The sequence below is a fragment of the Balaenoptera ricei genome, chromosome 4 (assembly GCF_028023285.1).
Source record: "Balaenoptera ricei isolate mBalRic1 chromosome 4, mBalRic1.hap2, whole genome shotgun sequence".
Taxonomy (NCBI): Eukaryota; Metazoa; Chordata; class Mammalia; order Artiodactyla; family Balaenopteridae; genus Balaenoptera; species Balaenoptera ricei.
The window spans coordinates 81,806,752-81,826,232 of record NC_082642.1 but is presented as its reverse complement, the minus strand read 5'-3'; the positions used below and the strand labels follow the sequence as shown (position 1 = coordinate 81,826,232).

General features: G+C 48.0%; 1 protein-coding gene, 1 long non-coding RNA gene and 1 pseudogene across 9 annotated transcripts in view; 2 read left to right on the top strand and 1 right to left on the bottom strand.

Annotated features, from left to right (window-relative positions):
* LPP (LIM domain containing preferred translocation partner in lipoma) overlaps window positions 1–11,468 on the bottom strand; it is a 695,870-nt gene extending 684,402 nt beyond the window's left edge. For 5 of the 7 annotated variants that reach the window (XM_059920755.1, XM_059920754.1, XM_059920763.1 and 2 more), the window contains exon 1: window positions 11,319–11,468. The gene's annotated coding sequence lies outside the window, so the exon portion shown is untranslated. Of the gene's footprint in view, window positions 1–11,157 lie in introns of all 7 variants that reach the window. The other 2 variants (XM_059920756.1, XM_059920758.1) reach the window with 1 other exon arrangement.
* On the top strand, window positions 2,042–2,455 carry LOC132364374 (large ribosomal subunit protein eL28-like; annotated as a pseudogene).
* LOC132364721 (uncharacterized) lies at window positions 11,167–19,198 on the top strand. Of its 2 annotated transcripts, XR_009502897.1 has the most exons (4): window positions 11,167–11,577; window positions 11,863–12,438; window positions 14,952–15,122; window positions 15,714–19,198. It is a non-coding gene; the product is annotated as an uncharacterized LOC132364721 (long non-coding RNA). The 2 variants fall into 2 exon arrangements; XR_009502896.1 differs by lacking the exon at window positions 11,167–11,577 and having other exon boundaries at window positions 11,612–12,438.
* Window positions 19,199–19,481: the final 283 nt, after the last annotated feature.

Below are 19,481 nucleotides of genomic sequence, written 5' to 3'. Positions count from 1 at the left end.
TGGCTGGCAACTCCCTCCTCCAGTTCCTGAAAATGATTCATTTTCATATCAAACAAGACAGACGCTCTAGGTGCCAACTAAGTTTTTTTTATTTGTTTTTTTTTTTTCTTCCTGGGAACTAAACAAGAACCATACTCTTTGGAAACTCGTTAGAAGAATAAGTGTAAGTTACTCTGGTGACCTCTTGGCACAGAACTTGGTACCGCATTAAGCTGTCACAGTTACAGTTAAAGATCTTTATCAAGATGGGCCATCGGCTAGAAAATAATAGATTTTAAAACCCAGCTAAATTACACACATGGGGACTTCCCTGGTGGTCCAGTAGTTAAGACTCTGCGCTTCCACTGCAGAGGGCCCAGGTTCAATCCCTGGTCGGGGAACTACGATCCCACGCGTGGTGTGGCCAGAAATAAATATATAAAATACACACATGGACAGAGATTCAATCTTATTTCTTAACTATAAGTAGCCAGAGCAATTTAGCTGCCCCATCACACCCTGGACTAAGCGTTCCTGTCCTTCCATGTTTAATCCAAGGTCCAGCCCTTCCAACAAGCTTCCGCACACGTTCCAGAGAACTCAATAAGCCCTCCATCCGTACCACTCTCCTGGCGGTTTTTTATATTCTAAACAGGTACTAACACATTTTTATCAACCTAATAAACTCTAACTGCCTACAAGCTAGACATGCCCTTCAAACATCCTCAAACTTTACCTTTATAAAAGTAGTTCACTGGGCTTCCCTGGTGGCACAGTGGTTGAGAATCTGCCTGCTAATGCAGGAGACACGGGTTCGAGCCCTGGTCTGGGAAGATCCCACATGCCGCGGAGCGACTAGGCCCGTGGGCCACAACTACTGAGCCTGCGCGTCTGGAGCCTGTGCTCCGCAACAAAAGAGGCCGCGATAGTGAGAGGCCCGCGCACCGCGATGAAGAGTGGCCCCCGCTCGCCGCAACTAGAGAAAGCCCTTGCACAGAAACGAAGACCCAACACAGCCAAAAAATAAATAAATAAATAAATAAATTTATTTTTAAAAAAAGTAGTTCACTGAACAAACATTTCTTGAGCACCTAGCATCTCCTCTGACAAAAACAGTAGACATTTGTTGACATTTTACTTTAGTCCTGGTCTTATACATATTACTTATACCAGCGGTCCCCAACCTTCCTGGCACCAGGGACTGGTTTCCTGGAAGACAATTTTTACAGGGACGGGGCGGGGGGCGGTGTTGGTTCAGGCGGTAACGTGAGCGATGGGGAGCCGCTGATGAAGCTTCACTCCCTGGCCCGCCGCTCACCTCCCACTGTGGGCCCGGTTCCTAAGAGGCGGCTGACCGGTACCGGTCCACGGCCCGGGGATTGGGGACCCCTGACTTACACAACCTCACTCAGTACTAACAAGTAGGGTGACCTCCAATCATAATACCTCTGAGAGTGGAAGGGGACGCTCTATATACTACACCAGGACACGGGCATAAACCAGGGCTGTCCTGGCAAAACCAGAAAGTATGGTCCCTCTACCTCTGCATCAAGTACTGTTGCTACAGCCATTTTTACAGACAAGGAACCCGACACTAACATTAAAGACAGGATTCCCTTAACGCCCAAAAAGCGGTCTCCTGAAAATGCCAAGGAATTCGCACTACACATGCCCACGGCCATCTTCTCCGAAGCTGCTGGTTGATGGCCTGAGTGACTAAGGAATGCCGATCACGGCTGCAGCGGAAAAAGTGCCCATTGTGGGGATGGAATGAGGCCAAAGCACACTTCTTGAAGGACACTGAAACAACTCTGCCCTGCCCTGACCCTCTTGCTTACCTGCCCTGTGAAAGGTTCCCACACAAGTTTCTGAGGAAGGCCTGGAACCACCCCTCAGCACCAGCTTTCCATGGGAACTACAGGGGGCTTCGATGGGAGGCCGGGAAAGAAGCAACGACTGCAGCAGAAGCAGAGCACAAACACAGCGCAAACCAAACCCCAGAGAGGCCCCGCCCCCCCCCGCCTGCCTCTTTCCAGCCTCCGCAACCAGAGGAGCTGCCGCCATGTCCGCGCGTCTGCAATGGCTGGTCGTCCGGAACTGCTCCAGCTTCCTGATCAAGAGGAACAAGCAGACGTACAGCACCAAACCCAGTAACCTAAAGGCCCGCAACTCCTTCCGCCACAACGGGCTCATTCACCGCAAGACTGTGGGTGTGAAGCCGGCGGCAGATAGCAAAGCGGTCGTGGTAGCGATGAAGCGGTGATCCGGCCCCCGAAAGCCGGCCACCTATCTGCGGACCACCATCAACAAGAATGCCCGGGCCACCCTCAGCAGCATCCGGCACGTGATCCAAAAGAACAAGCACCGCACGGATTGGTGCCTGGCCGCCACCTGCAGAGCCAGCGCCATCCTGCGCTGCCAGAAGCCTGTGACGGTGAAGAGGAAGCAGACCTGCCCACAAAGAGCTCCTGAGTGACCCCCTTCCCCAAAGCAATAAAGATGTCAGCCGATTTTTCTCAAATAAAAATAAATTTAAAAAATTAAAAAACCAAGAGAGAGTTGTAGGATCACAACGGAGAAGAAGAAACACTGGACAGCCATTCACTGGTGACAAACCATCCCTCTGCACAGCCTGGAAATGCCTGTGAACGTCTGTGGCACTTGCCCCACTTCGCAAAGTGACTGTTGTCAACAGTGATGCCCTCATGAATAAGAAGTCTAAAAATGAGTAAGTCAGTACACCAGGTCGCCCGTGATCACCCCAGGGAGCACCCTCCATGAAGTCGCACAGCTAAGACTTGAACTTGGAGCTGCCTGGGTCTAAATCCCACAATCTCCTCTAGAAGAACAAGGTGCCATTCCTGTGGGCTAGACACCTTGCTGGGCAGCAAGAATTAGCCACGTGTACCCAATGCACGGCCACGTTACACACTATACGACCATGTATAAAGCACTGTCAGGGAAATGTCTGGTTCTCACAGACACATTGGGATAGATCATATGATCTATAATCGAAGTAACTGAGGCTCAGGAATGTTCTGGAACTTGCTTAAGATCACAGGGCTAATGTGTGGCTCAAACACAGGTCTTTGTTTTCTTACACCAAAAACCAAGTTGTTGATGGTACTGCTGAAATGATAGCATCTGAAGCCCAGGTCCTCAGGGCTCTGGGGTCTCCAACCAGATTCTCAGGTGCCTTCCAAAGTCACAGACAGGGGCAGCTAATGCTACCAGTTAGCACACCATGAAATTATAACAGTTTCTCACCTGTGTATAGGGCTTGCTAAGGACTTTCACATAAATTATCTCCTGCTCACCAGCAGAAGTGAAGGAAGGAGCAAGACAGGAGCTTTAGAGCTGGGAGTCTGATTCTCACTCTACCACTTAAGCACCGCAGGGGAAGTTCCTTCACCCATGAACTTTTACAAGATTGATCCTGCTGACCCATCCCTTGGATGGCAATTGGGAGCTAAGTAATAACAAACAACGGTAAAATGCATTCGCCACATAAAAAGTGCTACAAAGGCTATGAAACGCTAATGGGTTCTATGAGATGGGTTGTGATGGGCAGATTTTAAGACGGAAAGAAAAAACAGCAGGATCTACCCTGTAAGGGATCTAATGCTGGCAACTTGAAAACCTTTAGGCAAGCAAAAATAAGTAAAAATAAAAGGGGAATGAGGGTGGGGGCCGCCCCAGGCAAGGAACCTTAAAGTTATCATGCAGAAGCTTGGTTCCGGCAAACAAGCAACAGGAATAAACAGCAGAAAAAGAAAGAAACCCCCAAAGCACCGGTAGACTGAAACTGAACCTTCTTAATCACTTTGTTTTCAAAGTGCAAAGAACAAGGTTCAAGCCCGGTAACAACGATCTCCAAGTAATAGTCCCTCCCAAATTCTCCCAAGCAAAGCCCCTGGGGGTGGGGTGGGGAAGGAATGTGTCCAGCCAGGCTCAGCAGAGAGAAGAGGGCAGGAAATGGAGTAAGGGCCACACCCAACTCCAGCTCAGCGGACAAGGGTGTGACCGAGGACTTCCGTCCTTTCCCTGGGGCCTCGGTTTCCTCACCAGCAAAAGGAGGAATCAGGTCGCTCTGGCCACCAAGGCCCCAGTCCACAATTCTAAGGCATGAACTGGCTGCCAGCCTGCTGCTTCCACTGCCTACAAGCTTTGGTGCCGATAAAATAGTTTTTCCAGTCAAGGCTGATAAGCTGGCAAATAATTGGAAGGACAAGAATAGGAACTAAGCTGCCTGATAAGATTCTACCAGTAAACAACTTTTTCCCTCTCTACTCTGCTGACCTGGTGCAGGCCGGTGTTTCCTGACCCGGAACATTTCAGCAGCCTCCTAAGCGGTGTCACCGCCTCTGGCCCAGAACTGCTATCACTCTGCCACCAGAGTTCTCTGAAACACAGACCCAACGACACCCTCCTCTGCTCAAAAAGTAACAAAAGCCCTCCTGCTCCCTACCCACCACCACCGCTGCCATCATCCTTAGCTCAAGCTGCCAGCCCTTTACCCTCTAATCCTCCCTGGCCAGCCCCATCTTCCTCAGTGATCTCCAAACACACCCCCCAAACACTCTTAGGCCTCAGGCCTGTGCCTGTATATCAAGGTCTCTCTGCCCAGAAAGCTCTTCCACCTCTGTCCACCATAAGAACCCCTACTCACCCTTCAAAACCCAACCCAATGTCTTCTTCTCCATGAGCATTTTTTCCTGTTCTTCCAGATAGTCAGTCAGCCGTTTCTCACTGCTCCCATTATTTCTTTGTTCATCACTCTAGTAGGGCCTTCCCATGTTCTATTTCAGTCTGTCTCCTAGGCTGGAATGAAGATCCTTGAAGACAGAGCCTTAGCTGTCTTTGTAAGATCAGTTTCCAGCATTTCTGTCTGGCATGGGGTAATCACTCAGGACCCGAATGATGTGCTGAACTGAACACAAGAGACAGAGATGCATGTGATCACACATATAAGTGGGGTATAAGGGGGCTAAGAGTCTGGGAATGGCTTCATGGCACAAGGTGGGTTTTCGCCTTGAACTTAAAAAATCATAGGTTTACAACACGCAGAGAGGCCTGGAACTCCAGGTAGAGAAAACAGCATAAGGAAAGGCATGGACATGAAAACAGCGGAATGTTCAAAGACAACACAACCACCTGGCTGTGAGGGAGAAGGGAAAGCGCAGTTTGAATCACACTTACTCTTGGGGTGGCTAGTTAGTTTAGACACTCAGTTCTACACTCCCGCTCCCTAATCTTGACCCTGATGGTGGGTCTGCCCAGTACCACCTGTGACCGCTTCACAGCATTGTGGGGACTCAATCCAGTCCTGGGACCCCACAGGCCCAAACTTCTCGGTCAGTAAAAAGTTCCTTTCCCCCATCATTGCTATCTTGTGGTCGCAGTAAACTAAGCCAACCCCTTTCTTCACCTAACAAACAGTTCCAGGGTGCCTACGCTGTACCAGGCACTCCTCTGGACTGGGGATCATGGCCCTTAACAAAGTAGGCATCCGTGAGAAACTCCTGCCGCTTATTTTAAAGTGGAGGGGAGAGCAAAGTCAAGCAAATATATGTGGTCAAGCGCGATCCGTGCTTACATTGTATCAGTAAATGTTACTCATTCTAAATGAGTAAACAAGCAGTTACTGAACATCTTCAAGGTACCAGAGATGAGAGGTATTCAAAGAAGAGAAAGCCAAGGTCTTATTTACTTTGCTGGGTGCCATTCCTAGGATCTGTCTTCTCGCCCCGGAAAATATCTTACCTGTAAGTTATCAAAATGCAAATAACCCACCTGAGGTGGGTAGGTCACAGAAGGGACCTTAGTTGATCCCTCAAAGTCCTGAGCCAGAAAGCCTTCTTGGAGGAAGAGGTCTGCATGACCTAGGGAAGGGCGGGATCCAACAGGAGCTATCTGGCTCGACTCCAGAGAACATTGTCCCAGGAGCCATAGATCAAGGGCAATGACTGAGATCAAGACCCTCCATCACTCCCCTACTTTGTTATCCTATTTCCCCAACTGCCTCTCTGTGGGGTACCTCAAATCCTTATTACTCCAAGAGACTGGGGAGAAGGCAATGTCGGGGGGAGGAAGCAGATGTTTGCTAGAGAAGCTCTGTCCTCTCCAGTCAGCTGTGCAGAGAGAAGACACTCAAAGGGAAGAGGGAATGGCAGCATCTCATGAGAGACCGGGCTGAAGCAGCACCAGTATGGAAGTGAAAAGCCTGCTTGCCCAGGGAAACCCTGGATTATGGTCCTGCTGGGGCCCAAGGAATGGGTACTGAGTTAAATTCTGAGGAAGAACATTGAAAGACAGTGGTGACTTTGTGAAATAAAATTCATATTTTATGGCAAGGCAAGAAAATTTAAACATAAAAATGCTTCCCTGCCCTTTGGCCCCCTCTCTCCCCGCAATGCGCATCGCGTATCTGCATCGCGTATCTGCATCGAGTATCTGCATTACGATTCGACCAGACCTCCCCCAGCGGCAGGAATACCTGCTCAACCGTCAAGAGCAACATGCTCCTAGCATCAACCAGACAACGCCTTAATAACATTCCTTCTTGATGTTGTAGGGGGTCACATGACCCACCAGGATGATGCTTAGATCTGCATTAAGTAAACTGTTGATAATATCAATACATCATGTGACGTACAGCCCTCTGTCTCAAAAAGCTTATATAACCGTGCCTTGACTTCTAACAGGCGAGACAGTTCTCAGAGCGTTCTGAGATGCTCTTCCCGGGTTATAATGCTCAAATTTGGATCGAATAAAATTTTCCAGTTCTTTTTTAGATCGACTGATTAATTTTCATGGACAATTTTCACTTTTCCTTCTGTGGGCACAGAGAGAGCGGTGAAGATCAGGGAAAGGTTCTAACTAAACTCAGCCATTTCACTTAGTAGTTGTGTAACCTTAGTTAACCAAACTCATTTTCTCATCTGCAAAATGAGATTGATAATCATAAAACCTACTTTAATGAATCAGTATGAGAATTATGTAAGTACACGGTAAGTACTCAACTTTTTTAAATTATGTTATTATTATTAAGAAAGAAGGATCGAAAGATAAACATTTTCTAGCCTCAATTTTGCGGTTTACCTGCTTCCAAGCATGAATCCCATTAACACCCTGGCCAGCCACCCACCCTATTTGTAGAAAGTCAGGAGAGGTGAGGTCCTCATCAATGCATCAGTGTCCCTTCCCATTTCTATGACTCGCATTAAGAAGGCACTGCCATTTCCTCCACACATCCAAGCCATCTAGAGCAGACTCCCACATCACGATTCCATTCCTTCTTCCCTTCCCCACCTCTGCTCCACACACACCTTCAAGCCCGTGAATTTCCACCCAGATAAGCTTCCTGCATGCATCACAACTTTACCTCCCCTTTCCTCGCCTCGGTTTCTTCCAGCTGGGTGCTGCCTTCCAATGCCATTATCCAGGAAAAGTCCCCACCCAGCAATGCACACGCTGAGCTAGGACTCCTAATTACTGCCCAGGGTCAAAGTCTCAACTCCACTCAACCACTTACTAAATATGTTACTCTTCTTCCTGCGGTAAGCATCCCAATACCTAATCCCACAGATGCTTCCAGAGCCCTTGCCCAGCCTTGTTTTCGTGCAAATCTCTAGAGAAGCCTTTAATGGCCCCTATAGCCCACAAGATAAATTTAAATCTACTTAGCAAAGAATGAAAGTCCTCCCTTTTCCCATCTCCCACCACCCTGTTCATGCTGGCCATGCCAAAACCAGCCTCAACCACCATGCTCCTCCTTCCCTACATTTGTCTGCATATGCCTAACAGGTTCAGCCCTTACCTGTTCTTCTTCCACTTGGGCGATTCCTATATAACCCTAAAGACTCTCTTCAGACACTGCTCCCTCTGGTAGCTTCCCTGAGGTGGGACCACCTCAGTGCAGCAGAAACATACCCCTCGAACAGCACCACACACACACACACACACACACACACACACACACGTGCTCCCCAAGAACAGGGACCGTGTCCTCCCCATCTTTGCACTCCCAGGCTAGTCAGTTCCTGCTTCACAGAAGGCAGGCTCCAGAACCTGCGTGCTTCATCCACTGCTCCTCTCCTTTCTGTGTAAAAACAGCAGCGTGCTCCGTCCTCTGGTTTTATTGTATTACCTGGCATCTTCTATCTCCCTGCCCATTTTCTATTTAATGCAGCAAATCTCTGGGCTAAGGGATCCTCCCAGTCCTCATGAGTTACATTCTGCCCTTGGCCAAACCACCCCCCACCCAAAAAAAAAAAAAAAACCACCATCATTCCAGCATCTTCAGCCATAGTTCTGAAATCAAATTCAATTTGACTCTTCCCATACCTAATGAACCCATGCTAGTTCCACAGCAGGGTAAAGTCACATATGAACATCAAGAGTCAAAGTTCTAGGCTGTCATTTTGAGCACATTTCTAATTAGCTCTGTGACCTTGCGCAAGAGGTAAAATCGAGATGACAGGATCACCAGGCCCAATTCTCAGGGGATTTTTGAGATTCAAATGGAATATCTGATGGAAAACTTTTATAAAGTGCAAAGCACTGTACATTCATAAAGGGTATGATCAACAAATTTTATCAACTCTTAACCATCAAGGGTAAGATGTACCATTATCAACTTAGAATGAAGAGCCCCTCAACTATGACACATCTGTGATTATAAGACAACCCAATTTCAGTGATATTAAAATGGGAAAAAGTATACTTTTTATATGCCTCAATACATACAATGTACAATTTATATGCCTAATAAAATAAGGAACCTGCCGTAAAATTTTCAACTTTGCTAACGGCACATAACAGACACTCAGTAACATACGTGGGGTAAATGAGCAACACCCCACCGATAATATTCTTAGGCCAGATTATGGCCTCTCTCACTGGAATGGGCAGCAGAAGGCCTCCCAATGCCAGTTCCTCTCCTCTCACTCGTGTCCCAGCCTGCTCAGAACCCTCGAATGATCACTTCAAGTCATATCCATGCCTGGCATTTTTAAGGACCTTCATAATGAAGCCTCCTTTCCCACCTCCCACTGCCTGGAACTGACTGTCCACTGGTATATGTCACTCGAAGAAGGGTCCTACTCAGTCAGTCCCAATCACAGTAACCAGCTCCACAGCTATTTCTCCTCCTTCTGTCAATCCCCAGAGCCGGCTAGGCCTGCCCGCTGCTTACAAGGAGCATGACCCTGGGCAGCTGCCTGACCCAAAGGCCCCAGGCGTGCACCCCTACCATTCACACAGCTAACCCCGGCTACCTATCTCGCATCTAGAGTCTACACTCTAGACTCTGAAGGCCTGGGTGTTGGTGTTGGGGGACTGCCTTGCAAAAATTAAATGCAAGATACACATTCTTGCACCTAGAGACTGTCACACAGAGTGAAGTAAGTCAGAAAGAGAAAAACAAATACCGTATATTAACGCATATATGTGGAACCTAGAAAAATGGTACAGGTGAAACGGTTTGCAGGGCAGAAATTGAGACACAGATGTAGAGAACAAATGTATGGATACCAAGGGGGTAAAGCGGAGGGGGGCAGGGGGGGTGGTGGGGTGATGAATTGGGCGATTGGGATTGACGTGTATACACTGATGTGTATAAAATGGATGACTATAAGAACCTGCTGTATAAAAAATAAAATAAAAAGTGTATTCTTATACTGAGATAAAAAAAAAAAAGATACACATTCTTCCTTTTGACTGAGCCTGGTGCAGGCAGAGACCCTGAAAGGAAGAAGGCTGGTCATGGGGTACAGAGAACCCTACTGGAAGTTCTGGCCTCCCACCGGCTACCATTATTCACTGTAGGCTTTAGAACTGGCACCCATCTTCTCTGGGCTTTTATTTATGTTTCCCTATCTGTAAGGGCAGGGAGGGTGAGGATGCAGGGGAAAGGCGAGTGTTAGTTAGCTGTTTTATCTCCTTCCGCTTAAAGGCTTTCTTAAAATGCTCTTGTGCTGGGCGAGGTAAGCCATTGCCAAGTCACTAACACCTTCGTGAGGATGAGTTTTATTGGTAAGCAAGCACTAGAAAAGGGGGAGGAGGTGGAAAGAGAGACGGGATTGGACACAAGGTTAAGCGAGTCTGGTCCTAGAAAAGCAGCTCAAACGTGAACCTAAATTTTTGCATTTTGTGTTGAGGGCGAGCAGACATTGGATCACTGGGAAGGGAAGGGAAGCCACAAAGCTCTTTCAGCTCCCCCAGCACCTCAAAGTCCCAAAGACACCCCTCAGGCCCAATTCCACTGATTATCTCATCTCCTGAACCCACGCCTCCCAACCCCGTGCTCCCAGCACGGTAACAGTTGCAGCTCCATCCCCACTCTCCACATTTTATTGAGTCTTCTCTGCTCTGCGGTTGCCTCCCGCACAAGGCCTCGCTCCTTGTGCCTGGCTGGCTTCAGAAAACCCCCCATCCTTCAAAAGCCTCTGATGCTTCCTGAGGGACGAGGAAACCAAACTCTTTTCTCTGAGCCCCTTGAAATTTTACCCTTGCCTTTTCCCCAGCACTTAGCACCTTCTACCTTGGGTCACGTTTGGCTCCTCGGGTTGACTGTGCGCTCCCTGAGGGCAGAGTCAGGGCCCTAAATGCATCTGACCCAACAACCCAGCACAGCGCGGGCTCACGGTGGGCGCTGGAAAACTGCTTGGAGAAAAGGAACTAGGAGTCGGGAGCCATTTATTTTAATTATGGCTCAGCCTCTAGTGAGCGACTTTGGGTAGGCTCTCCTCCTCCCTGGGCCTCAGTTGCCCCAGCTGGAAAACGGGGGAACTTCATGTGAGGGCTCCTAGGCCCCTTCCACTGTGACAACTGTGATTCCGCGAAAGCTCGGAGCTGCTGGGTGTGGCCCCGCCCCCAGGGAGCCCTGAAAAGCCCGGGCAGGGGGCGCGCAGGGAAGGCCTCCACCCGCGCCCAGCCCCCGGTCGACGCTTCCCGAAAAACTCGGGGTCCCCCTCCCCCACGCGTGCACCCCATGATCGCGCTGCGGCCGGCACTTCCGCACCGCGGGCCCTGCGGCCCGGCCCGGGCGCGCGCTCGGCGCCCTGCGCCCCGCGCTCCTGCCACCCCGGAGGCGCTCGCGCTCGGGGAGGGCTGGGGGTTCCCGAGGCGCCCGCGGGCGGAGGGTGGGGGGAAGGAAGGAGGATTTGCAACAAATACCTCGGGGAGGAGGCGGCCGGGGCAGCGGCGGCGGCGGCGGCTGGAGGCGGAGGCAGCGGAGAAGGAGGAGGTGCCCAGGCACTCCCCCTCCCATTGTCCCCAGGCCCGGCCCCGCGCCCCGCACCGCGCCCCGCGCCCCCGGCCGCGCAGCCAGCCCTTACCTTGCAGCGGCCGGCTCTCCCCCGCTCGCTAAAGCTACTTATCCCAGGAAAGCTCGCGCGGGGCCCGGGAGCGAACCCACAGACAAAAAGTGAAACTTCGGCAGGGCTGGAGCGGCTGCTGGTTGGTGCCTTTCCCCCTCCTTCCTCCCCACCGTCCCCACCCCCTCCCCTCGGTCTCCCGTGCGGTGCCCTGAGAGCTGGAGGCTGACGTCAGGGGCCTGAATTCCTGACTTTGCCTGCACGCATTTGTCCATGTAAGGTATGGGAAGGCGGGTGCCCGCGGGGCCGCCGCGCCGCGCTCGCCGCCGGGGGAGGGGGCGCCCGCCGCGGGCCGTGGCCTTGCCCCAAGGTGGGCGCGCTGACGACAGTTGATTTCCTGGGAGGAAGGGAAGACGCGGGGATGCGGGGAGACTGCAAAGGAGGAAGGGAAAGGGAGGTGTGGAGGTTTTGCCTGCACTGGAGGAAGAGGAAGGAGACGTAGAAGGAGGAAGCGGCCGGGGCGAGGGGTTGCCGAAAAAATGGGGGAACCTGCGTCCACTGTTAGGGCGCCAGATAAGGGGGCTGAATCTGAGCAGACGAGATCCTGCCGTTGAATCCCCTTCCGAGATCTTCCTCGTGAGCCCCGCCCCGGATTCCCAGCAAGGTTCAGAGCTGGCCCAGACCAACTTCCAAGCCGTCCACTTCACACATGGGAAAACTGGAGCTCTCGGAAGAGAAATGACTCTTACAAGGTCATGCCCGCCACAGATCCAGGCGCGGGACCCGGATGCTCGGCCTCCCAGCTGTGTTCCTGTCTCCAGGCAGAGCCCTGACTCCCTCCTTCCCGCGGAGCAGTGAACCAGGCTAGATGTCAGCGGGCAACGAGGACCACCCTGGGAAGAGATTCAGAGCTTCCCTGGGCCCCGGAGGGAGTCAGTTCCTGGAAGGTTCTAATTGCCAGTGAGCCCTGGATAGCCATGCCAATCAGTTGCTTCAGGGCAACTCCCTCTATCCGGTGCTCAAATAAACGAAACCCTGGAGTTCACTTCACAGCCCTGCCGGAAGCCCAGAAAGCTTATTCTGTGCTTACAGCTTCAAAAAAAAATCTGCGAACTGGGTGAACGGGTTTGAATAAAGGCAAGTCTGTTCTTGGAAGGTTTGAGTGGGACTTCTTTTCCTCAGACGGTTGTGAATGTGAGCAACCAGGGGACCCACCAATTACTGTGTCGGGGTTAAAATGTGCAGCAGCCATTGCCTGGAAGGCACTCCAAGGCTGGAGACTGTTTCCTTGTATTTCTATCCTACTGACGTCCTCACCTCAGCACATCATAAAAGCAGTTTCTCACTGGTTTATTAGATCTTCTTGTTAGGACAGATTATAGTGCATCGTTTACATTTGAGGTAAAAAGTCAGGTAAAATGACTTACCCAACACAAAATAAGCAACAGAGCAAGCACCTGAACCCACCTCCCCCTAGCCAGGTCACCTGACTAATCCCATGATTTTTCCACCCAACAAGGAGGCCCTGACCTCCTAATTTCTGTTAATGAATGTTGAGAGTACACCGTGAGTTACTGATTCATGAAACCTCCAAAACTTGGTTCTTTTGGGATTTGGTGGGATTCTTTTTGACCAAGAATTAAACAAACGCTGAAGCACATTTCTGCACTTACCAGATACTGGTAAAGATACTGCTTTATCGAGCATGTTCTTAGTGCGAAGTCTTTGAATCCAGACATTCTTGGGTCCAAATTACTCCATCTCTCTTGCTCTCAGTTTCTCATCTACTCATACAAAAAATATGAAGATAGTAGTAGAGGTAAGGTCAAGGGTACCTATTCCATGCAATAATGAAAATTTTTGTCTTTGCAACTAATGTAGTTTGAAATAGGAAACATGAGTTCTTAAAGAGATTTTATTCTGGGGCTTTAAAAAGATCCTTCTATTACACCACAATTCACTTACTGTGTTCTCAACGTTTCAGCAAACCCACATTCTGAGTGCTACTGTTTAACATGAAAAACTCCTGGTATCACACAAACTAAGAATAGATTCACCCATTCCCCACTGGACATAACGGGACTTGACCAGTGCTTCTTTTTTTTTTCTTCCCCAGTAACCCACTTATAAAGAATAATAGGATTCTAATGAGGATTAATAAGATTTAATAACGTATAATTAGCATTCATTTCCTTCATCATACACATTGTGAGAGTGCAGTGTTAGATCCAGAAATGCTCCTAATTATGTTGAAACTGTTGTATGAGTGTGTTGGGGAAGATCACTGTGTCTCTCCTCCTGAAATATTTATGAATTGCTCAGGTGGGCCTAGAGTTAGCACAAGCATTATATAAAGTTAATCACAAAAGACAATTTCTACTCAGGAGGCACTCACCAGGAGCGTAAGAGGCAAAGTCATAAATTGGATGCTTGGCGAACCGCATGCAGTGTTGTCATCAGTGCAAACCCGAATCAAAAGCCTCCTTCTCATTTGCTGATCTGGTTTCTTTTGTATTCACACTTTTCTCAACAACCCTATTAAAACCTGCTGCGTGCAGGGACTTGGGAAAGAAGGGAAGGCTGTGTGAATCTGCAGACTCAATGCTAGAGAAATACAGGTTTACCAATTCAGAGACTGCAAGAAGCACGGAATTTCAGGTGGGGCGGAGGGCATGTGACTGGAGGATTGCCAGTGATGACACCAGAGACTGAACAATGCTAGGCTGTGTTCCCACCATTTGCTTGCGTCCATGACAATCCCCTTCCCCAAGGCCTTTGCGTAGCTCTTCTCAGTCCTTTCTCTGTCCTCATATATGCCCGGCAATATTCTAGGATTTTTCATCTGCATTTCACTTAACTCTCAGGAAACCCTTCTGAGGTTGGCATTATTATTTTCTCTAGCCCAAGGAGGTTAAGTAGCCTGTTCTTAACACAGAGCTAGTACCCGGTTAAACTGAGATGCCCCACTGAGCCCAGGCAGCCTGACTCTTCCCTTACCCACTGCTGAGTGGCCATCTGGTCTCAGATTGAACATTCCAATGTGCAGAACTCATAATCTGCCGTGGCTGACCAAGAGGAAAAGATATGAAGAGGCTACTGGAGAAATAATAAGAACAGGGACATTGAAGATGGAAGGTAAATACCAACCCTATGTGGCCTCTCCCCGGGTTAAAACCCATCAGGCCAAACTCCTCAGTGTAGTTTGCATAGCTCTTCAGCCTCATATCTGCCAGTCCTGAACCCTCCAGCCAATTGGAGGTCTGGTGGTTTCTCAAAACACCTTAACTGACCCTGCTCCTCTGCCTTTATACGGGTTCTTCTTTCTCCCGGGAGCTCTCTTTCTTCTCTGTACACCTGGCAACCCTTACCTAGCTTCTTCAGGCTTGCCTTAAATATCATGTCCTCTGAAAGGCCTTTTTGCCCCTCCCACCACCTCCACTGGATGCATTGCCCCTACAGAGTGCTCCCATCACTCTGTGCTTACCCTCAGTCCCTGTGACTCTGCATGATGTCATTGGTCACCTTCTCTTTCTCAGCTACTGGGCTGAGAGTGCAATTTGTCTCTGAGTCTCTAACAAAGTGCCTGCCGTTGTCAATGTAGGCATTCAACTGTTGTGTTCTGTTTTTTTCCTTCCTGTTCCTGGTCAAAGGCAGAGGAAGATGCAGAAGGTAAAAGGCCTGGGCATTTAAATAAAATCGAATAACTTCCTCAAGAGATGAAGACTGGATGTAAGCAGACCAGTGGGAAGGGAGAGGAAGAATCAACAGGGCCTGGCCACTTGGAAACAGAAGCAGGATGGGCATGGGGAGGCAAAGGAGAGGAAGGTTTGTAGTCCTTTCCTTGTCCTAAAACTGCGTTGTAACCGCATGGCAAGTCACTTCCTCTTTGGTCTCAGTTTCTTTATACACACGTTTAGGTTCTCAGACTTTATGCTCTCCAACACTGTCTTCAATTTGAGGCTACTTTCAACCCTTTGACCAAATTCATCTTCCCAGAGCATAGCGTGCCACATTATACTCTGAACTTGTAAAGGTTCCATGATATCAACCACATTAAGTCCAAACTCTTCAGCTGCCCCTCCCTGGTTCCATGATCAGCTTTTTCCAACTGTAGACTGTACCTCCAACCCTCCACCATCACCACCACACACACACACACACACACACACACACACGCACAGCTTCCTGCACTTCCTGCCTCAGGACTTTTTCTCATCTAGTCCCCTCTTCTCAAAATACTTTCCCAGGCCCACCTCCATGAATGCAGATTTTACCTGTCCTGCCAGCATCCTCTCAAGGAATCTCTCCCCTGTTGCTCATTCCCTCCAAATCTCCTCCACTGATATGAAAATAATTTCTCTATCTTCTGAAAAAGGCACGCACTGGATTGTCCCATTGCATTGTAATTTTTCCTAGGTGTGTTTGATCTGCTCCTGTCAAACGTACAGCTCTTCACAGTGAGCTCCGTATCTTCTTCATTCCTCCTCCCCAGCAGCCATGACAACACCTGGGACTTACGCTCAAATGTTACCCAGTGCGTGCGTGCGTGCGTGAACCCTTCGTCTCGGCTAGAAGAGCAACACAGTTGATATCGTCTCTCTGGAAGACTGGTCATGTTATCTTAGCCCATGACTCTGGGCAGGTACCAGGAGGGATGAGGGAGAGGGGGAGGATTTAATATTTGTCATTTGTTACAATGTGCCCTGTGTGTGAGATTCTAGAGAAACCGTGCACCTCAGATTGGGACTTGAACCCACATGCTGGGACTCGAACCCAGCCAAAACCCAGACTGGGACTTGAACCCACGCAGCCAGGACTCAAACCCAGCCGAAACCCACAGTCTTCCAACTGAGATCACCAACTGGTTTCAGGACTTAGTGAAGCTCAGGCTCTTGATGTCTCATCACAGAAAGAATTCAGTGAGAGACAAAGTGATAGGTAAGAAATGGATTTATTTAGGGAGAAACACTCCACAGACAGAGCGTGGGCCATCTCAGAAGGTGAGAAAGGCACCAGGGTATGGGGTTGTCAGTTTTTACAGGAGTGGTTAATTTAATAGGCAAATGAATGGGAGAAGTATTCCAGCTATTTCAGAAAGGGGCAGGGATTTCCAGGAATTGGGCCACCACCCACTTTTTTTTAAATTAATTAATTAATTTATTTATTTATTTATTTTTGGCTGGGTTGGATCTTTGTTGCTGCCCGAGGGCTTTCTCTAGTTGTGGAGAGCGGGGGCTACTCTTCGTTGCGGTGCGCGGGCTTCTCACTGCAGTGGCTTCTCTTGTTGCGGAGCACGGGCTCTAGGCGTGCGGGCTTCAGTAGTTGTGGCTCGTGGGCTCAGTAGTTGTGGCTCGCAGGCTCTAGAGTGCAGGCTCAGTAGTTGTGGCGCACGGGCTTAGTTGCTCCGCGGCATGTGGGATCTTCCCGGACCAGGGCTCGAACCCGTGTCCCCTGCATTGGCAGGCGGATTCTTAACCACTGCGCCACCAGGGAAGCCCCGCACCACCCACTTTTTGATCCTTATGGTCAGTCTTGGGACTGTCATGGAGCCTGTGGGTGTGTCATTTAGCTTGCTCATGTGTTACAGTGAGCGTATACTGAGGCTCAAGACCTAATGGAAATCGACTTGTCCGCCATCTTGGACCCATTTGGTTCAAATCAGCTTACGTTATGTCCTCGGGCTATGTCATTCTTTCAAAGGTTGTGCCCTGCCCCCTTCCCTCCTGTTTCACTAGGTCTTCTCACATTTAGCATATATCAGTTTTACAGATTATCTAAGGATATAGTTCTGCTCTGGGAGTAGACACAGAATTAAAGCAATGGTTGCTTTGCAACTTTATATCAAATAAATTCTTTAAAAAAATACTAAAGGTCAACTTTTTCCAGGAAGAATTAAGCACAAGTGACAGTTTAAATATTTAATGTGTCCTGCTCTATAGCTGAGCTTAATTCTCTTCTCAAGACTATTGTACCAGCCTGTGATGCAAACAAGACCTCTGACCAGATCAGATAAGCATCAGCCTTTTGTAAAGAGATGAAAACTTGTATGGTAAACAATAGTGGTAGACTTTTATTAAATGCAGTATTTAAGATAATGAAGTCTATTACAAAAGGTCTCTTTACTCTGTATTCTTCACATCTCATTGTACAATGGGAAAAAATTATCTCCATGTAAAAAAGGAATAGATTATCAGACTTCCTAAATGAATATTTTCTCCCTGTTTTGAGAGGGAGAAAAGACTTGGTTTTTTCTTGAGGGCAAAATGGTGTCACAAGCTACTTTCTTTATTGGTTTTGAGAAATCAAGCCAATGTGGACAAATGATAGTTTGTATCGGCCCATGAATTTCTGCACAATTTTACCCAGCTTTGCAGCCCAGTTTTCAGCCAGAGGCTGTAATCATTGTTTGCATTTTATCAGATCGCAGGATCAGATTATCTGAATGCATTCTGGCCCATCCCAACTCACCCCTTGCACAAGTCTGCTGGCTTTTGACCTCAGGTAAGCCCAGAACATAGGAGAGCTGTGACCACGCCTGGAAGCCAGTGAAACTTCAAAGGTCAGGCAGTCTAGTCTGACAGGGGGCCGGTCTGTGGTAGTAGAAATGTTGATGGATGGAGCTTTAATCCCTCTTGGGTCCACTACCAATGAAAAGTTTCAGAGAGACTCAAACACAAAGGGAGACAGTTTATGCCACCTTTTTATTTTAACAAGTATATAATATGCACTTGCTAACTGTACTAGACCTAGGAATAGTGTTGAGAAAAATAGACACAATGCCAGTTCTACATGTTAAAATAAAGATCAAACAGGATAGCAACTCCAAGGGAAGGAGTGGGTGAGATAGTTCGGCTGAGATCTCCTAATGGACCCCTGGATGGACTGGACCTGCTACTTCAGCCAGGAGCCTCTTTTGATAGTGATGGAGCAGGCAAGGATGAGCCTGGAGACAACCCCCAGGGCCCGTTGAAGGAACACAAACATGGAGCACACATCTTTGTCCTCACAAAACAGCAAGAGGTAGACGATAATGTCCAGAGGTTTGACGTCTGCAGCCTTGGTCTTGGTGGCCTCTCTGCTTCCTTTAGGAAGCTTTGTAGAGCTGTATGACTTCTGAAGAGGGTCTGCTCGTTCTTGATGATCTGCGTATCTGGGGATATGCTTTAGGATGTAGTTTGCCTCATTCGTGGCTGTGATACACAGCCTCACCCACTCTTAGGGAATCACAGCAGATTATCAGGGCAGGAGAGAGAATCTCTGCCCAACAGTAGGGATTTGATTAGATTTATATTTCCAACTACACTTTTAGGTGAATGAAAAGAGGTCCATGATATATATTTTGACAGCTTAATTGCGGTATAATTTATATACCATAAAATTCATTCATTTTAAGCATACAAGTGATTTTACATAACTTTATGGAATTGTATAACCATCACTGCACTCTAATATTAGGACAGTTTCATCATCCCCCAAAGAAACCTTGCACCCATTTACAGTCATTCCCCACTTCTGCCTGCAGCCTCAGGCAACCACTAATCTACTTTCTGTCTCTATAGATTTGCATATTCTGGACATTTCATGTAAATGGAATCATAAATTGTGCGGCTTTGCATCTGACTTCTTTCACTTAGCATAATGTTTTCGAAGTTCATCCATGTTATAGCATGTATTAATGGTTTTTGTTCTTTTTTATGGCCTAATACTAATCTATTGGATGGATATACCATATTCTGTTTATCCATTATCAGTTGTTGAATATTTAGATTAGTTCAACTTTGGAGCTATTATGAATGACACTGCTATGAATGTATCATGTAAAACTCTCTGTGTGGTCATGTATTTTCATTTATCTTGAGTACACGATGTTTTAAAGTGGAAAAAAAAAAAGGATAGGCATATAAAGAGGAATCTGAAAGGATATGAACTTAGGTTTTCAAAGTGATTTTCGTTAAATGGTAAGATGATTCCTTCTTTTTACTTACCAAAATTTTCTTACAATAAGCTTATATTATTTTAACTTTTCCTATGTGTCTGGAATAAGACAAAGACAATATAGCTCTCATTTTTTAAGACAAAAAAAACCAACAAATATTTGGAAAGTTGCAGTCCCTCTTTTGACAATTGAATCTTCTCGGGAATCCTTAGCAGGTGGTTTGTAGTGAGATATTATTTTGAAATATT